The sequence below is a fragment of the Embiotoca jacksoni genome, unplaced genomic scaffold (genome assembly GCF_022577435.1).
Source record: "Embiotoca jacksoni isolate LCO1_2020_lvr unplaced genomic scaffold, fEmbJac1.0.p SCAF_3, whole genome shotgun sequence".
NCBI classification, from domain to species: domain Eukaryota; kingdom Metazoa; phylum Chordata; class Actinopteri; family Embiotocidae; genus Embiotoca; species Embiotoca jacksoni.
Window position 1 is genome coordinate 7,505,962 of NW_027185381.1, and position 23,507 is coordinate 7,529,468.

Genomic DNA, 23,507 nt, shown 5'->3' on the forward strand with positions numbered 1-23,507 from the left:
ATCAGTGTGTAAGCAGCATGTTACTGTTGTAGCTGCTACAGGTGGAGCCAGGTTGAACTACTTTAGATCCAGTTTTATATACAAGGACAGCAGATACATGTGAGAGGCAGAGGAGAGGAAAGAAGAAAAAAAACTAAATCCTAATCTATAAATCGGTTTTCAGTTTCTGGACTTTTTCTCTAATCTTAGATTTTTGATGAGATTTTGGATCATTTTAACATTTATTGAAATTAAGTCATCTAAGAAGTTTAGAGGGGAAAAAAAAATCATTATTTGATGGAGTTGTTAACAACTCAGACATCTGAAATGTGACCCCGAATACACAGTAATTTCTAAGACATCAGACAACAAACCACATAACATTATCCTTTGTATCTAATCTTTATCTTCAAAGTAGTTGCTGCCAAGTGGTGTGGTGGAGTGAAGTTGCATCAAATGAAAGTATTCAAGTGAAGTACAAGTACAACATACCTTAAAATTGTACTTAAGTACAGTACTTGAGGGAATGTACTAACTATAATAATTCTGGCAATCTATTAACTTTTCCTGAAGCCATTATTATTATAATTTTTTTTATTTGTACACTAATTTGGTTTAGCCTGATCTTGAATAGCAGCAAGAATATGTCACAAAGATGGTCAAATTTGCCTAAGCTATAGCAAATGCTCACATGGTAACCATTCAATCTGCTGAACGTTAGCATTGTCATTGTCAGCATGTTAACATGCTGATGTAAACATTTAGCTATAAGCACTGCGGCACCAATGCACTGTACTGCTTCACAGAGCTGTTAGCGTGGCTATCTGCTGGCTGCAGAAAGAATGAGGTCTTTTATTGATGATGAAGTGAGACTAACTTCAATGAATCTTCTGTTAAGTGTGGTGTCGTATACTAAAGGGAAGAATAGAAACATTTTAAACACATCTTTGCACGTCAGCTTGCTGTGTAAAACACGGTCGTCTTCATCCTGTAAGACCAACCAGGAGCTTCAACAGCTGAAGGGCTTCTGTTGACACCCATGGCTCCACTGAGAAGAGAGATATGCTAAGAGCTCTAACCCACCAGCCTTCCATCCATCCACCACTGATTCTTAATCCTGTCTGTAAGCTGATCACAGTGGGGTGTCCTGACCGCTTATGCCACCCATACTCTTAACCCCTGCCTCAAAGTGTACGCTGATTTAGAGTGTGAATCATCAGTGTAGGATTATATGGAGTGAGTCATGTCAGCTGAGGGATGCCCGCTGCGCTTTTCAAAAGATGTGTTGGCGGAAATATTTTGCAATGTACACGGTGGTTTGGACATTACTGGAGGATACGTTGTTGCTAGGGCGAAGACCTGAGGATAAATATACCAAGTCCGATTTGAGTTTCACAAAGTTTCTACAGGAAATGATAAGTTAAAGAAAACTGAAGCAATTTGTTTGTTTAATTCCATACATGAATGTTGATCTTATTTCCACGGTAAAACACATTTATGACCCTTCAACACGGTACCAGGTCAAATCTCTTGCTGCTTTTGCTGTGCTTGTCAAATACTTTCATGGCATGTATTGTATACTCATACGGTGTATGAGCATAAACAAGATTGTGGTTCTCACTCGCGTGGGATTTTGTATCTTTGTAACGGTGATAATAAGAACATGCTGATGAGAGCTAGCAGAGGCCATAATAAGATGAGCGATGAGCTGTCTTGGTAGTTGGTTGCAAAGTTAGTAGATATGCACTCTTGAGACAGCCTACCCTACCCAGGCTGTATTCAGATTTTGACCATCAAATCATTGCATAAACCTCCTCCCTCCCTCATATTTTTCCTCCATCCATCCTTGTCCCTCATTTGTTCGGCTTTGTGCATGAGCACTCGGTGCTCGGACACACAAACAGGTCTGATTGTCACGCCGTCTGTGTTTTTTCCCTTCCATCCCCATATTTCGCTCTTCAACATCACCCGCAGTCGTTTCAAATGGAGATACGGTGAAATCATTTCACGAACTCCCGCTGTTACGTTTGTGCAGCTCACACTGCAATTCAGATGGAGGGAGAAATAAGGAGGAACGGAGAGGCTCTCTCCTCCCCTCCCCTCTCCTCCCCTCCCCTCCCCTCCCCTCACCTCCCCTCCCCTCTCTCAATCTCTCATCACATACTGCAGCTCCTCCCTCCACCTTGCCCTTCTCCAGATCCCCTCCCTTCCTCTGTGCCTCTCTTTCTCTCTGTCTCCATCCCTCCTTCGCTCTCCCTCAATCCTCCAGCCTAGCTGAGACTAACAGAGAATAAACCGTCCCTATCCGTGTGTGTGCATGTGTGTGCTTCTCTGTGTGAACCGCATGTGTCAGTGTGTATACACGTGTGGCTTCGCAGCTGACGGGAAGGACTCATGAATTGCTCTGGACTTGGATATCAGATCCCTCTCCTTGTGCATATTTACCACCTTTTTTAACATCACTCCAAAATCCTGCCATTAAAGAATCTCATTTTCCTCCTCTTGGGGCAGCATCTCGATGGAATCTTCAATCCTTTCCCCAGTATATTGGATTTAATGAGCAGCCACAGTGGAATGAAGCAAGCAATTTCTGGATTTCCTTCGTAACAGCTCTGGTAAGGATATCTCTCTGCCTCTCAGACTCTTTTTGTATATCTGCCACCTTTTCTAGCACTTCCTACCTGATTTACTTCTCATAACATATTGACAAATGCAAGCAATACACATGATGGAATGGGGGAGCAGAATGAAGCAGAGCAAGCTATTTAGGACATGAAGAGAGGGTGAAAATGAGGATGGGCTGGCTGGGGAGTGTGAGAGAGTGTAGGGAAAGAAGCAGGGAACAGAAGTATGTGCAGACACCAACAGCATTGCTCATGCTGTCGGGGGGGAGGTGGGGATAGGGGCGCGGGAAGGGGGTGGGGGGGGCGCTCCACTTGGTACTTGGTGCTTGCTATTGATCTGCTGTTATTTTCAGCTGCCTTCCCTTACAGACAACTTTGCCTGGTCTACCTTTGAGTATTAGTTTTGCTCATTGATGAACGCTTACGGGAAGCGACTTTGTCATAATAAAGAGGTAGATTGTGACAGATAGTTGTACATAATTACACATGAATAAGTGTAATTGCGTGTGTGTGCTGCCTTCTGTTCACAGCACAGGAGAAGATCATGGAGATGTGTGAATTTGTAACTACAATATGTGTGTGTGTGTGTGTGTGTGTGTGTGTGTGTGTGTGTGTGTGTGTGCTCAGAGTGCTTCTTTAGGTGTGATGCGACAAGGTGGGATTTAGATTCCTGCTTTGGATGCTTGCCAGTATACCAACACTTAGTCTCTTGGAGACATTCTTGGCTTAAATTGGGTTATACAATTGTAGCTTCCCACCATGTTGAATTGCTTGATTACTTTTATTGGGCCTTTTGACAAAAGCTCTGACTTGAAAGAGATCTTCAGACACTGTTTGAGGTGACTGACTTGCAGATGATACAAACACGAATTTGATTATTGTATTAATTGGTTTTATATTTAGTTTATTAACTATGTTATATTAAGGAATATATATTGATAAAGAAACCCTCACTGTCAGTTGGAAGCCTAAGAAAAGTTAACATTACCATATTGCCCCCCCCCCCCCCCCCCCCTACATGCTGGATGAGCTTCTTTCCTTTTATCTTCACTGCTGTCTTGTTATTCCCTGTTCATGTCTCACTCTTGTCTCTATGAACTCATCAGGGAGAGAAGACATTGTTAGACGACAGATGGCGAGAGGTATCCAAGAGAAAGACAGAGTAGGGGAGGCTACTAGCAAGAGAGAAAGAGAGAGAGAAAGATTGCTACTGGAAGCTGGAGAAGGGAAATAACAAATGAGAGAGAATATAGCAATGAAAGATTGACAGGAGGCCAGAGACAGGATATGGAAGGGACTGAGAAGGAGAGAGAGCGCGCGCTAATACACACTCAGAAAGAGCTTTTAGGCAGACAAACCTCTTCTGAGGCTTGGGCTTTTGGCAGGGGGTGAGTTTACACACACATCCACGCTCTACAAAGGAAAATGTGATAGATAGGCCAGGACCTGCATCTTGCACATGCCTGCTTGCATTTCCTGTAAAGGACATCAATATTTATCACATTTCGCATTTCAGAAAAGAAACCGCGATAACACCAGAGGATGGAAAAATAATAAAAAATAAATCAAATTACCCCACCTTGGTAGCCCTTCTGCTTCTGTTTCATGTATAATTCCTTCCCAGCACTTAAGCAAGGTTGCCTGATACTGGTGCATATTGAAACACACATGTAGAACAGCGGCTCATGTTTTCACTAATTTTATTGCATTGGCAATGACAAGTCATTGTGAACGCATGCTGGTGGAGTGGCTCAAATGCAAAGTATTGAATGATTTTGTCTGATTAGTGGCTCACATATCGCAAAGTAACTTGTTTAATTGTCAGTTTAAACAGCCAAGCAGTTGAAATGTCTTGATGCAGTATCAGTATGGATTTATGGGTTTTAAAATAAACGAGATGGATCTGATTTTACTTAGCCAGGCTATTATGAGGGTTTTAGTGCGGATGAAAGAGAGCATCAGGAAGATATCCCCGTGAAATTCAAAGCTGATGCATTGCATTTTAAACCTGAGGTGTTCAACTAATTAAATGGTTTATTTGGTCATTTTTAAGTGATGCATCCGTCTTTCCCGTTCACACACACACACACACACACACACACACACACACACACACACACACACACACACACACACACACACACACACACACACTCAAACAGGAAGTGCCTTAATGTGGTTAGCAGAAATCCTTTTTACCATACCCGACTGCAGTAAAAGCTTGTCATGCAGTGGGTGACTTGCATCCAAGAGTGACTCACATTGTCCATGAATGCTTCCCCACCCACTGCCAAGAAGCACTGATACTGCCCATCACCAAATGAGAAATTAACAACTAATTTTCCTCAACTTCCAAGGCAGTTATTCTCAAGGCCATTATAGCAAATAATGATTATTACCGATGTGGTTTCATGATTTACCATGATGCATGAAATGAAGTTGGCAAATTAGTTACAGCAATTCACAGCTAATGGTGTCTGTCGTGGGGGACTAGCATTGTAAAGTTCTGTGGATTTTAGCTTCTCATCACTATGTAGTCTAGCTGGCTAGACACATTTTAACACTGAGGCAATCATCAAAGGTTTTTAGATCTTTTTTGATCACTGAGATAACTATTCATGATCACTAATGACATATCTGCCATTTAACTAATACCAAATTAAAACATGACGCCCCCACTGGGGAAAACTCTTGGTATTGCTGCTAAAACTAAATTCAGTTAAAAAGCTTTAATACACTTGCTAATGGCTGTTAACAGCATCAAAGGGACAAAAATGCACCAAAGCCAATCAGCAAAGGTTAACTAATTACCACCAATCTATCCAAAATGTTACCTTTGTACAAATCACACCTGACTTGTGTTTCGATCTTCTACAATCCTTAACTTTAGTGATATTGTACTCCATTACAAGACCACTTAAAACTACAGCTTCAAGAATATTTGAATCAACTTGACATGACAAGCTTTTCAGAGAGGGTCTTGGAAAACTATTAGCAATTGGTGTAAGGGCCGATGTAGATGTGCTAGATTGGAGTGTGAAGTTTTTTTTTATTCTCATAACAACTTTGGACAATTTCCAGAGTGTTTGGATTGGGAAGGGTAGCACTGTGGTACAGCTTGGAGGAGGCAGACAATTAATCAAATCGTATGCTGCAGAAATCACAGTGTTTTGTCTGCAGCACATCAAAGATGGTGGATGAGGCTGCATTGATATCAATACAACATGTTATTTTCATTGCCGTCTTCCTATAAATAGCCTTTCTTCGGCCTTGATTGTTTGCATTCTTCTGGTTTCATGCCAGTCGCATCATCGAAACATTATCAACGCCCACTCGCTCGCAGTGAATTCTTCAGACCTTCTCTATTCACACATTTCAATCAGACATTACACAGACTTGGTACTAGGGAACTGGCTTGTCAGTTTAATTTCCAGACTAACTGATTCAGACATTTGTGTTCTCACAGTGTGTGGCTGAAGTGTTCTGGTTAGACAAAGGTATGTATGTATAGATTCCTGTTATTAACAGCAGGCAAGAAGAGAAAACACAATGAGACACATTTGACCATTGCAGCTGAAATAATAAAAGATCAGCAACAGAACCCTAGGGAATTGCCTCATAGACTGTTAAAACAATACAGTCAACCTGGATATCCAGAGTTGACTTTGTGTGATTGTTCACAAATCAGCAACGAATGAATGAACAACCCTGTAAACCCTGTGTTTAATCTCTATTACAACAGAAGAAAAGACTTGATATATTTGTTTGAATACTACTTTTGTACACTTCTATTGCAGCTGGAATGTTGTGGAGGCCTTTTTTTCAAAATTGATTTAAATCAATTCGTGTCTTAGTATATCTTTATTTATTAGAAATAAAATATAAGCCCTCCAGTTTGCAAAAATTGGAGTTTAACTCGCACTAAAACAATGATCATAATTTTTTTTAGAAATGAGTCCCTAATCGATCTGTACCGACTGTTGAGAGATAAGAGACTTTGGAACAGAGATTTGCTGTTTTTTTTACGCCTGCAGAATCCACAGCAGCAAAAGTAACAGAACCCAGTATTTGACTGCGTTTGAACACCATTGAATGTCATTGTCAACTGGGCTAATTTACTGACATTATCATTGTCAATTCAAGTCATTTATCTGGTATAGAATACTAATCATTTGCTGATTACGTATTCAGATATAGGAATTCAGTTGTTAATCTTCATTTATCATTGCAAACAGAAAAATAACACTTTGATTTGTGATAAATTGTGTAAGACATTCAATCAATAATCAAACAAAAAACATTAGTGACAGATAGCGAAAATAAACATTTGTAACATTGTTGTTTTGTTGACAGCCCTTGTCTTTTCTTTTCTTGAAACAACACCCTTCGCAGTTCTACATTTACATGCACTCACATTTGGGATTTGTCAAATATAACTATAGCCTGCCGCAGTTGGGGGTTAAGGACATTACTCAGCAGTTGTTCGTGAAGGATGAGAGAGCAATCTTTGTTCACTACTTCCCCTGCCTAGTTTTTTTCTCTTCTTCTTTTCTGTCTGGCTGAGGGAATCGAAATGGTCTAAATTGTAAATTGTATAAATAATTCAGGAACTTCTTCTATCTATTTGGGTGCATTACTACGCAAACACAATAGTGGCTCTAACATGTTACAGTCTGAGGAAAGGATTCAGCCCTCCCTCACCTTTTGTTGTTCCACAACATCGTATCAGAATGCCTCCTGTTGCCCCAGTTTCCATTTGAGATGCTTTGCTCGATGGAAAATTACATCAAAGTGCATATCTGATATTACTGAGATATTTTTTGTTGTTCTTCATAATGAAATAAGCAAAAGATTAATACTCTGCAATATCTAGCTTATCTGTTCAATCACGCAGCTTAAATAAACCAATGGCTAGACCTTTACTATACAGTTTGCTTGGTCAGCCGTGCGGCAGGAGCAACATCTCTGAAGCCACTGTTTAGATGAGAAGGATCTTTGCCACTTCACTGCTGCATTTTCAAAATTACAATGAGTGGCCCATAGGACACACAATTTACATACTCATCTCAGCTTGGGAAGTTATTTTCTTTCACCCAACTGGAATGTTATTAGCCTATTAAATGGCTGTTATCAGTTTATTTCACTCCTGCAATTATGCCTCAGACGGGCAAGTTGCACCTGTGGTAGGCCAAGGGGTCAAATTTATTGTGACTTCTAGTGGCTGTGTTAATTATGATGTAATTTAAAGGAGGACGTTTGGTGCAAGAGTAAATTAGGGGTTGTTGGATGGTCCAAAACACAGGACTTTTCACCCAGGTCACAATTTCTCATGTAACGTGTGAAAAAAAAAAGGCAAAATTGATTTATTAAGTCACGTATGTCAACATGCGCAATTTACATACACAACATAACTACATAACATAACATATGAAGAACATTGATATTTTAACCAGATCCTTTTCGTAAACCTAACGAAGTGGTTTTTGGAGTATAAACCTAAACAAACTGCAACCGTGTCACAATGTTAACCACATGTTTATCATGGTTACAAAAATGACAAAGGCCATTTAATAGGCTGATCACACTCAAAGCAGATGTTTCTTCACATTTAAGTCATATTCCACAAACCAGTGTTTGATTTCATGTATGAATTGAAGTAAAGAAGATTTCCTACTTAAGCCATTGCTACGACTAGACATAGACAAGTAGGGAAATGCAGGTTACGTGTAATTGAATACAGAAGAAAAAAATAAATAAACGCCTATTCCTCACTGATCTGGGAATTTTAAACCCAACGCAGCAAAATTATTAGTCCTTCAATGGACACTAAAGAGTATCAAAAGTATCACAGAAAAAAAAGAAGAGACGTGACGATAACACTAAAACCCTGTTGTATTTGACAAGTACACTGTACATCATCAGCTTGTGAAAGCTTTAACTACAGCACACAGGCGAAAGAAAAACTATCACATCTTAGAATTATTTTTCTATGGTATTATTCATGTACAATATGGACAAACCTGTTTACAACTACGACATGATGATCAGGTTTAATCTAGTCATGAATAATCTAATTTCATTTCCTTAATGAAGCCTGGCCTCCATTAAAAAAAAAAATGCCCTGTGCACTGTAATTACTTGGACACAGCACATTGTTGGGTTTACTGATCATAATGCAGCCGGTATTTCCTGAAAAGGCTCTTTGAATATATGTCTGTACCTCCAGTATTTTATATACACCTAGAAATTGGAGGCACATGAGCCAACCCTGCTTGTGTTCATTAGAATCACACTGAGAACAGGAAGCATCAGCTTTCTTCTTTCCGTGTCACAGTGAAAAACTGTTTTTGACACTAAACCGCAGCCGAGTGAAGCTGCTTCCAACCGAGAGGGTTATCGAGGAAGGATATGCATGCACTGAGTGAGATACACCTGAAGAGAACTCTTGAATTTGAGACGATTGTGCTGTAAATTATATATTTTCTGTCTTGCCTCAAAGAAGTGCCCTTACTGTGTTCAATCAACTCTCAGTCTCATTTTGCCAAGTCTTCAGTGTTTCGTCTCACCTATCAGTTTTGTCAAAATTATGCCAGTTGATTACGAACAGCCAAATGACAGGACAAACAATACTTCTGGGTTGAGGCTCAACAGATTCTCTTTGATTGCTGCCACATGTAGCTCGACACCTACGGGTGTAGGTGGGATTAGAGAATACAAACATATTTATCCAGATGCTCCAGAGTGAAAAGACTAGCAGCTGCTAGTCTTTCACATTTAAACCTGTAGGCTGCTATAAAAATAAGTGCCATGACTTTTTTGGTAAATCTGTATTTTCCTCTGGACTTATAAAAGCAAAAACATATTTGACCATAATGGGGTTAATTGCCTGCTCAGCAAATAGTGTACTGAAAGAGCTTTGTCCAACAGTTGCCAATTAACCCACATTTTCTCTTAATTTAATTTCAAATGTTCTCCACTGTGATGCTCGGCTTAGCTAACCATCAATTTGCATTTGTCAAAAAGCGTGGGACCAAACGTCAGAGCCAATTTCTCAGACCAGTTTTTGCACAATCTCTGATGTGCATGTGAGTGCCAGAGATTTGCATACCTTTTAGGTAACACAATGTGCCCCTTGATCCGGTATCAATATGCAGTTCGGGATGTTTTTTCACAGTCTCCACAGGTTATACGTTTCAGACAATTGTCGGCCCTAATGCGTGAACAAAACTGAGACCATCTGTATGCAGGAGCCATGTGCACAAAGCCTTTGAAAATCTTAAATGTCAGTGAGTCAGCATGTTGATGACTTACAGTCATTATTAAAATATTGCCTTCTTGGCTCGCTTTTTAATGTTGAAATTGGTCCTACCGAATCCACCCATGCATACGCACACACACAAACACACACACACACACACACACACACACACACACACACACACACACACACACACACACACACACACACACACACACACACACAGGTACATTCAGAAATGACAATACATTTATTTGCGACCTCTCCTTCATCCCTCTTCCAGTGTGGGTGTTCCACTGATGGCCTGGAACACACACTCCTTACAAATCCTGCACCGTGACACATGTTTCAAAGACTGTGACACTCAGGACTTGCTTGGAAAACAGACAAAAAAAATAAAAATAAATAATTAAACCATGAAAATAGTATTTATTTGTTTTAGATTAATTTCAGGCTCCAAAGAGCTAGTCTATTGCATAAGCACAGCTGGGTGAGAGGTGCCTCTTCCACGAGCATCATTCCTGGATCATTTCCCAGTCCTGACTGTACTGAAGTCTCCACTATGATCAGCGTCAGTTGAGAGTGAAAACACAGGCTAAAGCAAGCTGCCAATATTTCTAATTATCATGGACGATGCACCGAGAGCTCTATTTTTAGATCAGCGCGTCAGGAGAAAGCACGATCTGAAAGTACTTGGAGCCTTGAGTGAATACAATAAATCTGGTACTTCATTTTTTCTTACATGTCAAGGCCAGAGTGTCATGCAACATACAGTACATGGCAGTACATTGTAGATATACAATGAGGTCCAGAGTTATATGTTTTCATTTCCACAGTCAAATGAGCATGTTTATTAGTTTGGTAGAGCAAACAGCTGAGCCTGAATAATGGTGTATCCTGTAAAAGAAAGAAATAAAATAAGGCAACTAACAAAAGGGCCTAGTTATCACAGGCCTTTGTAAAAGGTCATATATCTCCTGATGCCACAAAAATGGTTAAAGTAGCCTTATGTTTGTAAAGAAACATTGAAAACAGCAGACATCCCTTCCAGAGCTTAAGTGGATGTTCTGCAAAATAAAAAAAGGCAAATGTTGCATTGTTACAAAAAAAATGCCATCAAGTCATTTGCCGGCCTGAATAAATGTCACCATGTAACAGGTCCAGGGTTTTATGTGTTAGAGAGAGCATCTTACATTGTTTTTCTCACCAGGTCTCTGTCATCATTAGTATTCTGGTCAGGGCTGTACAACTCATCTTGGTTGGCCATTTTCCCATCTGAATTTTTTGTTTTTTTAGCTCTTTTGTACATTGAGGTCTTTTTCAAGTAAAATACCTTTCAGGCTTAAATGAATAAACACACATCCTTACACATACAGTAAATGCTACTGAGCACAGTCTAACATGTTAAAGTGTCAAGACAAAAGTACATTCGGGGCTTGTGCCATGGTGACTCCCGCCGACTATCCAGATAAATGTATTATCCCGTTTAGATGATTATAAATAAGCAGGCCAGTGTGACACTGACTGAACATGTTAAATAGATCACAGACCAAATAGATTCAGACTATTTTGCATATTTGCTGATTGTCTCAGCATTGAATTTGGATCCCCACATGGATTCACTTGATATGCAGACAGACAGCAGCCCTCAGAGATTTGTAAGACTGATGTATTATAATGCATAAGCTTTTGTAAAATGTTGCTTAGGATCTCCAACATGCTGCTGAACATAATGTACAAGATGTGTCATTATTAAATTGACATGATGACATAAAAGCGCTCCTGAGATCATTAGCATGTTTAAACCTAAACATCAGTGGGGATAAAATATCAGTGTTACTGTTCATAAGGGACCAAACTCATGCATGCACTACAAACGGTTCAAGAATAGCTTTCAATTTACTTTGGGTATTCCTTAAATAAGTGTTTTCGGCAAATTTGACTGGATTGTTAAAGAACTATGTTCAAAACTGCATCTCATTTTCTATCCATGCAATTGACTCAGGAGTGTTTTCTTTCACTCCATGAATGATTTTGGAAAAGTTTCCGTTTTCTACGACACTACCCACACAGGCGTTTTCATTCAGAGTGGCTGATTAGATCTCCTTTTAGGACTGTGGGTGTTTAGAGACGCTTGTTTAACATCTCCCTGACTCTCTTTTTAGTTTTGTTGCACCTGTTGCATGCACCTGGTGGGCGCTTTACGGCTTTATCAGTGTTATTAGAACTTTGTGGCTATCACTTCATTTAAATCATTGAAGAGCTCCGCGTCCACCTGAGAAGAAGGTTAATTATCCATGGTAAAATAAAAACTCCTGTGTCCGCTGGCAGGGCTTTGAACCTGAACGATTTTAAGGTTCAGCTGGTCAGTCACCACTGTTTTGCAGTCAATGCTCGTCCGTCTCTTTCTTTTACCTGTAGCGGTATGATAGTCATGCCTCAGTGATGTTTCAGCAGCATACATCAAAATTTACCTTATTCTCTTGATGACAATTTATCACAGGAGGCTGCAGAGACTCTTTATGAAAGAGAGTCTAGACTGGACTGTCATGTCCTTTTTGCCTGAGATTTCACAACTGAGCTCCTCTCCTCTGGAGGAAGCTCTGGAGAGATTTGCCTGATAGTTTATGCAGTTTGGAGTTGGTGCTCACCAGCCTAAAATTAGGCTGTATGTATGCAGTTTGTAGTTAGTGAGCAGCAAGCAAAAGTAGGCTATTTCATCAACAATCCTGTTTATATTCAGTGCCCACTGTATGTGTTATGAACAGTTATGTGCAGTCTGCTGTATGCACTGGAAGCATGCGTAGTCGCGCATCACAGCACATGTTGGTGGCATGTGTTTGTTGATGAGTCTCCCCACCAGGGACAAGTAATCTACATAGCATGAAATTAACGCTGCATCACTGCTCATCACCTGCCCCAGCAGGGAGAAACTGCCGTCAGGGGTTACGGAGCGGTGATTTAGATGGACGGGGTCCAAGTATTGGAGGGCTCCCATAATCTGCAGTCTTCAGCTACAATGAACTTAAGTGGGCCAGGCTCAGGTGAGCTTTCCACACTTAAGCCAAATTGGAAAAGACCCTCAAAGCAGCGAGCTCAGTGGTACTGGTGAACTAGCAGTGATCTGTCCGTGAAGGGCTTTTGGGATGGAATTATTACAGGATGAGCTTCTTGTGGTTCAGGAACACATTTTACTGAAGATCTTATACACAGGTGGTCAGCTATAAAATAAATTAAAAAAAGTAACAACTGTGGAGATTGTGATATTGTGTTGTTCATTAAGAAGTTACACTGGCATGTTTTGGCACAAAATCCCCCAGGGTTTACCTACTATTGTGGCTCTGCTCAGTCTTCACTGTGATTGTAGTCTGTAAACCCTGTTCACATGAAGGTTCACTCTGAAGGGTGGCCACAATCAGCAACAAGTGGGGGATGGCAAGTGCGATGCCTGCAATGGTTATTTACCGCCATGGCATTGGACCCTGCTCTCATTTACGGTAGGATCTCTGTTGTTGACAGCTCAGTGATTTTCAACGCACAACATACATCATACGGTATCCAATGTCGATTGGTTAAAGGCTCCTCCAATAGTGTCAAAATTAACCCTACATGCAGTTGGATGCAATGACTGGAAACAATCTCCAAATGGAGCATGGCCAGACTCTATTTAGTCACAAAAATTGAATTTGGGTCAGATGATGCTAGGTTATAGACCAGCTCTAAAATATTACAAATGTTGTTACCCTATCAGTACTGTAATGTGCTTTGGATAGAAGCAGTTGGCATGTTGCCATCACTATGTTGTGATCATATGCAAGGTCAAGCCCAGGTAAACAATTGGTAAAATATGGATTTACTGATGACACTGATTTGTTTTTATTATGACTGAGTTTAATTTAATTCATTTTACAGTTTAATTGAAAGTAATGAAATGGGTTTGCGTTCTTATTCTGAGCATTCATATGGTTAAGCTCTTCTAGATTCAAGTCAAGGATGTGTCAGTGTGTGTCAGAGCACCTGAAAAAAAAAACAAGTGTATTGAAGGCAAAACCTCAGTTGAATTGATTTTGTTAAACAACCCTACGGGGTTTCAAAGTTGATGGAGAAGAATGGTCACAGCATATTGATATTCTGTGAGGCTACCTGCTCAGCCCTCTAAACCAAAGCCGACATTTAATTTGCAACCAAAATGAGGTGAACTTTGTGCGAAGCAGGTCATTTTACCGCTGTAATCGAAGTGCCCCCTCTTTGCTCTTAATCTGGCTTTCACTGTATGGGAGGACACAGCCTTGTATTGGTGTATGTATGTGTGTGTGTGTGTGTGTGTGCGCGTGTGTGTGTGTGTGTGTGTGTGTGTGTGTGTGTGTGTGTGTGTGTGTGTGTGTGTGTGTGTGAGAAAAAGAGTATAATTTCAACACTGTCATAAAATATGCATAACATTTTCTCTTTTTTTTTGGTCACTTTTATCCAAAGTGTCTCATACTATGTGAGTGAATACTTCAAATAAGGTATCAATGGAGATCCGAGACTTTAAAGACAACATGAAGCCAAATTCGGAGAGAGTCTTGCTTCAGTAACTCGTACTGTAGTTCCAATTCAAACAGAATGTTGTGAAGGGACATAGAGTGGAGAAATTTTGACGACAGGAGCAGACAGTGGATAAAACCCTCAAGGTGTAGAAAGAGAAGAAGAGAGACAGAAAGAAAAAACACTTTGTCCCTTAATGTAGCATCTTTCAGAGTGGTGAAGCTGCAGTGTTGATATGGTATGAACTGTGGGTGTTACTTTTTCAGTGATTGATGTGAAAGTATGTGTAAAAGCGGAAAAAATGCCCTCATGAACTTTACACATTCTCACCTTGGCTTAGCTGCCTCTTGACTTTTCTTTAAAATGACATGTAGTTATCTACAAGAATTGATTGTCTCAAATTATTCAAATTTGTTGTGATATCATCTTCAAAACCAGCCATGTGCTCCAGCATTGTTTTCAGTTTGCAGACAGAAATTGGTTAGAAAACTGGAGAATAGAATAGTTAGAAATGAGTTTCAGAGATTCCTCATGGGTGTTATTTTTCGTCTTTTCTTTGTTGGTAGTTTCTGGCAACTCATGATTTCTACCAGGCTGAACTAATCTTTGTCACACATTTTTGCACTTCGCACACTGTTTTTTCGTCGCTCTATCATAAAAGGTTCAGATTTACAGAGAAAAATCCTTAATAATGGAGGTAACGTTGCACAGACAATTACATGCTCTTAAAAACCATAAAAGCAAAAACACATTTTGGCTCACATTTTACTTGGTATGATGGTTTTAATAGTTTTAATGCAAATAAACACTGTGATTCCTTAAAACATTTAAACATTTTTTGCACATATGCAGACTGGAGAAGTACAAGCCGAGTTCTGCAGCTTAAATATCTGGTTATTTGTCTCTGCTATTGGTGTTTGGAAAAATCATTAATCACAGCATATTCCTCTTATGCAGAGCTCTTGGCACACGTTTTGCGTCTGAACTTCAAGCTGATTGTTTTTGGTGACTCGTGACCTTTTGGTCAGATCATGTCTTGTAAATGTTGCTACAGACTAATATTCTTGCTGACAGCTGTTATGTTAAAGCAGAGATACATAATCTATCCTGAACTGTTGCATTATTTTGGAGATAGCAAAGATTCTCCTCATCAATCATTTGTCTCCCCCACATGGTATTGCATTAGCTGCCTTTAATAATGATAAGGCAGTATTAGATATTATATTTGTATGGCAAATTTGGGTCCAGGCTAAACTTGGTGTCAGGTTGGTACCAAATTTTGAGGCACCAGTCCCTTTTAAATAGCCTCCCTCTTTTCTACAGCTTCAGTCCTCACTGTGGTTGTAGGCTGGAACTCAATGACCTAAACATTAATGGCGCAAACAGTGCAGCACATGAGTGCTCATGAGGGGTTGGGTGTCCTTATGAAATAACAAGATGCTTTTCCTTTTGACCACAATTTGTGTCAAATGTTGCAGCAGGCACTCAACATCCTAATGTTAGCCTCCATATGTTGTGGTACCACCTCCCCTTGTGCACAAATGGTTTTAAGTCAAAGCCTATCTTATGCATCTTTATTTGTCTTTCTTGAAATGTCCCAAAGCTTGACTTTGACTTGAGTCAATACAAATATTTCTACCAATCACTTTTTTTTTCAAAAGTTATGAAGGAAGAGGGCAAGCTGGCAAATGCTAAATTGTTGGTCCAAATACGCTACTCCCCGCCATTTGTTATACATGTGTCAGGTGTTTGGGGCGAGGGGAGAGACCCGAGAACATATTTAATGTCACCGGGACCAATCACAATTATGTCGTGCTGTAGCCGGAAATCCTGTTCACATACAGGTTTGCTGAGCCACTTGGAAGGGCTGACCATTTAGCATTCAGTGGATGTCGCTAAGTGCAATGACGGTGAAGTTGGTCCAACAATTGCCGTGGTGGGAGAGTTTTGGTTTACAATATACCGTACAGTATTACCATTACCGTTATCTAAAAGCTGCTCTAATAGTTTTAAAATGAACTTGAGGTCTATGTCCATTAGGATGCAACGACTGGAAACAATCCCCAATGAAGCGTGCCCAGACCCATATATTCACAGTGAATTTGGGTCTGGTATTACCAGGCTAACTTCTAAATGGTAGATCAAATGATTTCCGATAGGATTCAAAACTGTGTATGCATTTTTTAAGAATCAAGATCAAAGTCCTTTTTCTCAGTTACTGACAAACTGACTTTTCTGTGCAAGAATGACAAAGATATCAGTTTCCATCAAAACAAAATGGTGCACTGTGTGAATATCATGGTGTTACATAATACCATGCAATCCTATCCCATTACATATAAGTCAGACTACTTCTCTGCAGTCTTATTTACACGACATTTCCTTGCTCTTTCTGGCTACTTTTTGCAGCTGCAGTGGCCCAGTTTCCTGGTAAAAAAATCTTCAAAGTTTCATCTCATCTCACCGGTACTGCAAACAGATGGACTGTTTTCTACCATGGGGAACCAGTTTAGCACACCACCAGTGTTTTCTCCTGCTCTGTGTGCATTTTGTTACTGAAGTCGATGCACTTAACTGATATCTCCTATCAGTCACTTTTAGTCGTTTTCAGTCATTTCAACATTTGTGTGTCAGGGAATTGCTGCTGCCAGATGTGTATGTTTAGACAGGACAAACCTACGCCATGTTTGAAAAACCTTTCCGACATAAGGCTTTCAAGAAATCAGATGTTCTCCTTGTTGCACTTTGCTGTTACCAGTGCCACTTGAAACATGCCTCCTATTAAAAATTTGGTTCAAAGGGATTCTGTATCTCAAGGGTTTCTTTAGTAAGAGCCGCCTGCGTGAACAAATGTCAAAAATTGTGTAATGATTCAGTCTATACTGAAATTAGCTTGCTTGAACTTGTAATCTAACAAAACACAAAATCCTGCTCTTGTGAAGTTTGAGATAACTTATTAAATGTTTAATCAAATATAAATGATTTATGATTCATTGTACAGGGATTTTAATGATATTGCAGTTTCCATCACTCTCATTGCTTTTGAATGCACATCATTACAGTAACTGTTAGTTTAAGCTTCTCTGGGGCCCAGAGAAAGCAATTGACCACCACCAGTTATATCAGGAATTATTTACAGCAGCCTCAAATCCTGAAATATCCTTTGACATGACATTTTTGCTGCATTAGGCATGAGAGAGTTTACATTATTCTGCTGTCTGATTACTTGTATTTATATTATTTATATAAACTAATCGGATGGCATTTATAGTCTTTATATGAAGGAACCTTCATATAAAGACTATAAATGCCATCCAATTAGTTTTTTTTTTTTTTTTTTACTTTGTCTTATTGTCCAATTTTGTAACTCTGGGCTAAGAGCTGTTTAATATGATCATAACTGATTTATATGAATCTAAAGACAAAAGCCAACTCCCCAAAAGTTTTGTGTTTTCACAGGTCTGTCATTAATATTTCACACAGTGGCTTGAAAAATTATATAACCCTTCTGATTTATTCTACTACTATGTTTGTGTGAACTTCTATATCTTAAAAACAAAACACTAAGGCAACCTGCTTTAGGTATTAGTTGACCTTTTTCCCTAAATAATACAATTTTCATGTAAAACCCAACTCATATTTTGTGTTTGCTCAGGTTGACTGGCAAATTATAGAATACTTCATTGCATGTTTGAGTGAAACACAAAACTAACAGGCATAAGTGAAGTGTAATTGTATGGTAATGCACCTTAAATAAGTGGGTGTTGTAATCATGATGTTCAAACATTATTTAAAACATTATTATCAGCCAGTCACAGCACCAAATACCAATTGTCTGACTGATTACTCGTATGGCTGCATGACTGCCATATTCATCCAACTCTGAGTGTTGTCCTTGATCAACAGTCCTGAGCCAATCTGTATTATCCATCTTTGTCATGTAGTTGGTTTTGATCTAAGATAACATAAAAGTAGCTGCTGAAATGACATTTTCAAAGCAAAGACAAAACAAGAAAACAATAGCATCTCTATTTATTTTAAATAGAATGAGTACAGCATTCATTTTAATGGAACATTAGGCAGTGTTGTTACTTAACCTGAACTCCATCCCTGATTAAAGAATTGCAAAACAGCACACGAGTTGTGATGGGTGGTTAAGGGATGCAGTCCCATTTAAACAGTGCATCATCTGAAATAAAGGTAATATAATCTACAGCAATAACAGTAGCAATTTTCTGGCTGCATTTAGCCACTATTAAAAATTTTAATTGAGGGACTGGTGTTGGGCAGTGACCTTCTCCTCTTAAATTAATTGTAAAAGCCAAACAGATTCAAAAGCAGAAAGCATTAGCATTTGTAAAAGTCCTCTGATTAAAAGACTCACCAACACTTTTAAAACAAACTTAAATTTGCATTTGAAATTTTAACATTTAATATGTTGGAATCATGTCTGTCTCCTACGGGAACTTCTGCCCTGGTCACTTCTGATGTGCCTCCCTGGATCTTATTCTGTATGCCTTTGTGCCACATGGAGTTGTTAAATCTCTCATTGTAGTGCTGAGACAGACAATTTTTTTTTTTTTTTTTTTTGTATGTAGTCATTAAATCTATCCATGTTTGAGGGAATTAGCACAGTGTACCAAATTTATTAAGACATTCAGAGAAATTAAGGCCACGGTCATTTGAAAGACAAGTGCTGACATTCAAATTTGATTTACGTCATCTGAGAAAGAGTCCAGATGATACAAATATTACAGCTTTTTTTTTTTCCTGGACAAAGTCTTCAACTCAACAGCTTCTCCGAAAGCAATTTTGTTTTTGTATTTATTTGCATCTTTTGTTGATGGAACATAAGACGGAAATGGCAGTTTCTGCTCCTGCCTGCATTACTCACAGCTTGAAGTGGCACTAAACAATCTGTTACCTGGAATACATGATGGGACTGAAATAGCTCTGAGCACTGACTAAACTTCAGATGAGTTTAGGATGTTTTAAGCCGTTGATAGCAAATGTTTAATTATGGTTATGAATCTTTGGAGCAGCGTGTACTCTGTTAATGTCTCTTGATTAAAAAAAAAGCTGAAGTGAGTGGAGGCCTGGCAAGAGACTCAGATTTACATTGCAGCTGCATCTCCCCAGTGAGGTCACATATTTTTTTGTACTTTTACTACAACAACAAATCACTGCCTGTCGGCTCCATATAACCAACAAAGATGAAAAACAAAAACAAAAATTGTCAAAAATATCTCTCAAGCCTATAAAAGGCAGACATTCTACCCAATTCAAGTTTGAGTCATCTCACACAGCATGAACTCACCCATGAACTTACTGCTTCTGCAGTCCCTAAATGTAACTGTCTTTGGTGGTAACTGTCAGTTTCTCACTTTCTCCTTTTGTCTTTGATCTGGAAATGGTTTATGATATCAGTTTACCTGCTGTCCCAGTTTTGCAGTAGTTGTTAACAGCTGCTTAAAACACTCACCAAAGCTGTTTTCATTGATGGTGGCACAGGTGCATGGCAGTTGTTGTGTGCAACTGAGTCATTTTACAAGCAATAAACTAGCTATAAGAATGGGTACCTCTCACAATATTTGTCCCATGAAAATAGTTGCATTCTGGTCGACCTGCTGTTAGAACTGTGGCGAAGATTGTGATTCCAAATTTCCCTTTAGCTTTAAATATTTTGGAACTCAGCAGGGCCTTAGTTTCCCTTGTGGACACTAAGGTCATGTGCTGACCAATGTTTTTGGGTTTAAGGACATAGAGCAGAGATTACATTCTACAATTACAGACACATTGCACATGTTATTTTAAGGCTGATTCTGATACTTTTTTTTTTTAGCTTGCAGCATACATGTAAGGATGGAAATGGATTTTAGTGAAATGTCTTTACAATTGTTGGATAAATTGTTATAAAATATGGTAGATACATTCCATGTCTCCCTTTGGATGAATTCTGATAATTTTGGTGATTTAATTAAACAGCATTGTCAGAACAGCATTTTGGTTCATGACCAAATAGCTGCCAAATTATAATCCCATCAGCCTCAGGCGGTACTTTGTATTCAGTGGTAATTAGCAACCGTGAGCATTCTAACACGCTAAACTGAGACAGTAAACATAGTAAACATTACACCTGCTAAAATATCAGCCAATGGACATTGTTAGTGGCAGTAGCACATTACCTTACTGTCATCAGGGTTAGGGTTAAATCATTGCTGTGTAATGTTTTCTGACAGAATTAAATACCTGACAGTGTAGAGAATAGAACATTATTGTAACGTTGAAAATATGCAATTAGACACATATTTAAAAGTGAGCTGTTGAGATTACTTAAAACATTCCTAAATTTGAAGAACATTTCATGGAGTTTGGTTGGAGCAGAGTTCAGATGGAGGGATTTTTACACACAATTTGAGTATTTCTCAAATCTTTTCAAGTCCTGGTCCTTGTTATCGTCTGTAAATTATTTGTATTTGTTTGAACATAATCAGTGATGTTTTATAAATGTCTTAATTGGAGGTCATTAACATCATGCTGCAGGTAATAGGGAGGAGGACAGGAATGTTGGACTAATGGGATGCAGATTATATTGACTGGAAGACACCATCAGTAACCACGAGTGCCAAGTGTGTGATGAGTGTTTCTGACTTCCACCACCACTATGGCCAACAGTCAGGCTGGGCTTGCGTTGGTTTCACTCAACCTGCACCCGCGGTTGGTTTCATAATGCTCTCTGCTTATTTATTTATGTATCCCTACTATGCTCATCTCCTAGAGTACAAGCGGCCACTTAGGAGCAGAACTACCTCAAGCAAAGCTAAATGGATTACGTTTTCATGCAGTAAATGCTTATCAATGATCTCTATCTGACTTATTGATTTAATTCCATGTGACCACCGCTCCCCAGTACTTTCCCTTGATGTTGTTGTGTTGTAGCTGTTTGTGGGAAGCTAGGCTCCTTCGTCTGGATGTGCATGGGCGGAAATTACGTCACACGACAAGGAATCTTCCATTTTGTAACTTTACTGAACTTGCTTTTTTGCTTTTTTTTATTTTTTATTTTATACACTTTATTAATCCCCGAGGGGAAATTTCTTCACTACAGCAGGGGGGCTCTCAGGGGGGAGATGCTGCAGCAGGCTGCCACTAGCACGGCGCCAGGTAACCTGACCTGAGGTGCATGTTTTTGCTGCAGGTGAATAAAGAACAAACAGCCATTTACATCAGGCCAAGCCGTTATACTGGGTTGTGGACTCTAGCATGGGCACAAGACAGCAAGTTAGCCCACAATTCATAAGGTTGTTCTATTTTTGTCATTGTTTGATATTAACTAAACATGAGGGGGGAAATGGCTTCATGCACCAACTTAGTTTTAGCCCATCTGTTCACTTGATGCCAAAATAAAATGTATCAGCTTGATTGGGAGACTTAAGCACAACATGTTCAAAAGTATTTCAAGGAGGAAGTACGGACATTTGATGATCAACAAAAAAAAAAAATCAACACACCTTTTACTGAGCGAATGAATAAATGGAACACTATCTTTTGCCCGTCTTAATGAAAAACTGGTTGAAGGGGAAATAGAGTGGAATATCATTTTTATAAGTTGCATAGTAACATCAAACTTTGCAGCAACAGAAACAACAGAAAGCCTTGTTCAGATATCAGATAACAATCCTGAGGGGAAACACTGTGAGAAGGTCATGCGACATGTCGACTAACAATTAGTACACAAAACTGCACTGCAGCAACAGCTGTTACAATCTGATGAATCATTCTGATAACTGTTTTGTTGTACATTTGTTTGGCATTGCAATTTGGTGAGCAAATATGGCCAATTTCTGTGATATCACAGTCGTGTGCATATTTTTGTTTCCTTCACATTTCAAAAGATTGTAGCAATTCTCTGTTGACATGTTGATTTATTCAGTGTTGCTTTGAAAATATTGATTGATGGAATCATAAATGTAATTTTTGATGTTCAATGATGTGATCTTTTCTTTATATCACACAGTGACTTCTAGTATTGCGCTGCTATGTCCTTTGAATTGTATACTCATAGGAGACTGGCATGGAGAAAATGAGGTTCCGATCAAATCACACAACATCATTGTTAAAAGTTCCACAACCACTTTGGATTGAGTGAACAATCAAGTCAAAGTGTACAATTAGTTTTTGGTGCTATTTGAACAATTTTCTTTCAGTTAAAAAAAACAACTTTTGCAGCCACTTTCAATTTGGGCCTGATATTGATTGGTATCCTTCACTAAACAACCCGCCTAACCCCTCTAATCAGCTAGATACGCCATAATTGCTTTGTCATTTCTCTTCAGAATGTTTACACTCAGCAGGTTTCCTTCGTTTCAATCAGGAGCTGCTGGCACAGTAATGCCTCCAAACCAGGGTCCACCGTTTTGAATGCTTCTCTGATAATATTTGATTGTAAGATACTGTTGGGAAACAGCATGAAAGGCATTATTAATCTAACAATATTTCAAAAAAATATATATATACAAAACCTGATTTGAGAAGAAAATATCATTGTTTGATGAAATCCAAATGATTATTTATTTTTTCTCTTACATATAGTTGAGCGTGTAACACATTTTAATGACATCTGCATTTCCTGTCTTTTGTTTTCTTCACTTTGTTTACCATATGGGTCCAAAACAAATTTGTTATGGGTAAAAAGTATGATGATTTGACACATAAAGGTGCATTATTTTTCATATTATATTGGTCTGGAGGCATTGTTGCAATTACAATGAAAACATTATTTTAGTGAGTATGACCTGGTGCCTTTTATCATTTTTAAATTACATCTCCCCAAATAAAGATATTAATAGTCACCACAGGCTATTGCTCTGCACATGTAATCCTAACTTCATCATAAACTCACTGCTTTAAGTGCCAAATGAGGAGTTTTATGACTCCAAAATCTGGAGATGTATCCCTGTGCCTCCAGTGTTCCACTGGCTCCGTCTAAAGGTTTCAGCACAAAAGACAGCTAATTAGTCACACCTCATTCAACTGGCTGACTCAAGGTTATTTGACTAAGTATGTGCAGGTAGGAATAGTTATGCAAATACAACTGTGTGAATGGTGAGTCTCTCACA

At 39.0% G+C, this 23,507-nt stretch overlaps 1 protein-coding gene across 1 annotated transcript in view; it reads left to right on the forward strand.

Moving 5' to 3' along the window:
* The first annotated feature begins 2,268 nt into the window (after window positions 1-2,268).
* lingo1a (leucine rich repeat and Ig domain containing 1a) overlaps window positions 2,269-23,507 on the forward strand; it is a 130,350-nt gene continuing 109,111 nt past the window's right edge. Inside the window, exon 1 of the mRNA XM_069162713.1 lies at window positions 2,269-2,594. The gene's annotated coding sequence lies outside the window, so the exon portion shown is untranslated. The remainder of the gene's footprint in view (window positions 2,595-23,507) is intronic.